We start from the raw sequence: 2304 nt of genomic DNA, 5'->3' as shown, positions 1-2304 counted from the left end.
CGCAGTCCATTGGTTTTGCCACATACTTTTAGGACGAGCCCTAAAATGAGGCAAATCTAAACCATACAAAACGGTGGTGAGGATCTTTTTCATTTTTATGCTCATAGCCGACATTCAGGTGGGCCCACCGTAGGAGCTGTAACTAATCTACTCCCCCAAACGCCCTTGCAGAACATAAGTTATTTTAGATAAGCTACTTGTGTTTGTGTAAACAGTGTACTTATCGTTCAAAAAGTAAAAAAGCATATTTGGTTTTCAACATCATAAGTAATTATATGAAAAGTTTGTTTGGTCTCATCCCTCAAATCAACCGTCCATCATGTGGGGCCAACCTTTAATGTGGATCGTTCATTATGTGAGCCCCAACTTTGATGTGGCCCATCCATCATGCATGGCCCATGTGCGTAGTTCATTAGATAGGGCCCACCTTTGATGTTATTCATCCATCATGTGGGCTCTACCATCAATGTCATTGTCTGTGTAGTCCATCTTCAATATCCATTGCCCATCATGTGGGGCCCACCTTTGATGTGGACCGCCCATTATATGGGCCCACCTTCAATATGGGCCGTCCATGCGAGACCCGCCTTCGATATGGATCACTCATCATTACGTCAACCTTTGATGTGGACTGACCATCATGTGGCCCACCTTGACATGGATCATCCTTCAATATCAGGCCCACCATTATTAATTGCCCATCCATCATTACGTCGACCTTTGAGGTGGACTGACCATCATGTGGCCCACCTTGACATGGATCATCCATCAATATCAGGCCCACCTGCCCATCAAGTGGACCTCGCACTTCTCCCTCAATAGGCAAACCTCGCCCCTCGCCCTCAATGTGGGTTGCCCATCGAGCAGGGCTGACTTTCTATGTGAGCCATTTATCATTAGGGGTGGATCTTTGATCTGGATCGTCCATCATATGGGGCCCACTAGATTCATTTATTCATTCATACTCATTAATTGGATGATTTTCCAGTGTCATAAACTTGGAAGGAGTTCATGACTGGGCATGTTCTGTTGTTGTGTCAATAAGTTTGTAATTTGTGTTTTCATTGAAGAAAATAAATTACTTCTGGAAAACCAAAAAATGAAGAAATTTTTTAGAGTTAATAGTTTAGTTTTACAACCAGACTAATTTAAGAACAGTATCTTTCCATCCATAAAAAATAATTGATTGTTGTTTAGTTTAATCACCAAACTAATTTAAGGAAATGTATCCGAGCATCCGGGGCAATTTTTGTATCAGTTTATGAATGTGTAAAGATCCATCAACTCTTTGAACGACTGAAACATAGATTCCATTTATAAATTAAAAAGGATCATCACCATCATATCCAAAAGGCACATAGCCCTAGCCCTAGGTCGATCAGCTAAAATTTAGATTTGTTTTGGGAATATCTCATTAACACTAGCAAAAATAGACGATTTCCATAATATCAGTATCACTGAGGCCCATGATTTGATAGTTTGTTTGAAACAAGATGGTATGCGGGACACTTCTTCCTATTGTGGGGGACTACTTTTCCCATTATATATAATATCAGCAATGGAAGACAAAATGCTAAATTTCTGATCATAAATTAAGTATGCCATCAGTCAAAGCTTAGATATGTTTTGGGAGGGGTGCGCCAGGCCCATGTTATAGTGCAACACATGGGTGACGCTTGAGAGCCCCAGCAGCAAGCTACTGTGGTGGGCCCTCCCCCACAAGAAATTAATTTAATATCATGTGACCCGATGGGCCACGTATCAGATATTAAACTGATAAGAACAGATACTACACTTGATCTTAGCCAAAAGGCCGAGAAAGGTATGCTTTCTTCGTTCACTTCATTCCCGTCTTGTATTGCTTCTCATCCCTTGCAAGTGTTCCCCTCAGTCGATGTGGGATCATACAGCTCTCTCTTTACTTACTTCTCCACGGAAAGCAACCATGTAGCTGGCCCACTCGATTGTACGGTGAAGATAAACGTGCTGGTCATCTCTTTTGGCCGTTGCCCGCCTGATGATCCAGACAGCTGATTTTTGTGGGCCTCACCATTTTCACGTTGAGAATCTTGGGACCCACCTGATGACTGTCCCAAATATCACACACATCTGCCATGCTGGTGTGCGTGCCATATATCATTTTTCCCACTCTCTCCTCATTTAAATCATTACTTCCCGATCCAATGTTCCCGCGGCAGTAAGCAATGTTGTAGAGATGAATCTAACGTAGGATTCACCTCTGGCAGTATTGGATGGAGTACGATTAGAGTTTCTTTTTTACACCATACATTTGATGGCCAGCAA

The 2304-nt window shown here is 42.2% G+C and overlaps 1 non-coding gene across 1 annotated transcript; it reads right to left on the bottom strand.

The window, feature by feature from the left end:
* Positions 1 to 1630: 1630 nt before the first annotated feature.
* Positions 1631 to 1826, bottom strand: LOC131226544 (U2 spliceosomal RNA). The gene has a single exon (XR_009161919.1). It is a non-coding gene; the product is annotated as a U2 spliceosomal RNA (small nuclear RNA).
* Between the last annotated feature and the right edge of the window lie 478 nt (positions 1827 to 2304).

This window comes from Magnolia sinica, chromosome 14, assembly GCF_029962835.1.
Source record: "Magnolia sinica isolate HGM2019 chromosome 14, MsV1, whole genome shotgun sequence".
NCBI lineage: Eukaryota > Viridiplantae > Streptophyta > Magnoliopsida > Magnoliales > Magnoliaceae > Magnolia > Magnolia sinica.
Note: the sequence above shows the minus strand (reverse complement) of the source record. Positions and strands in the feature narration are given on the sequence as shown.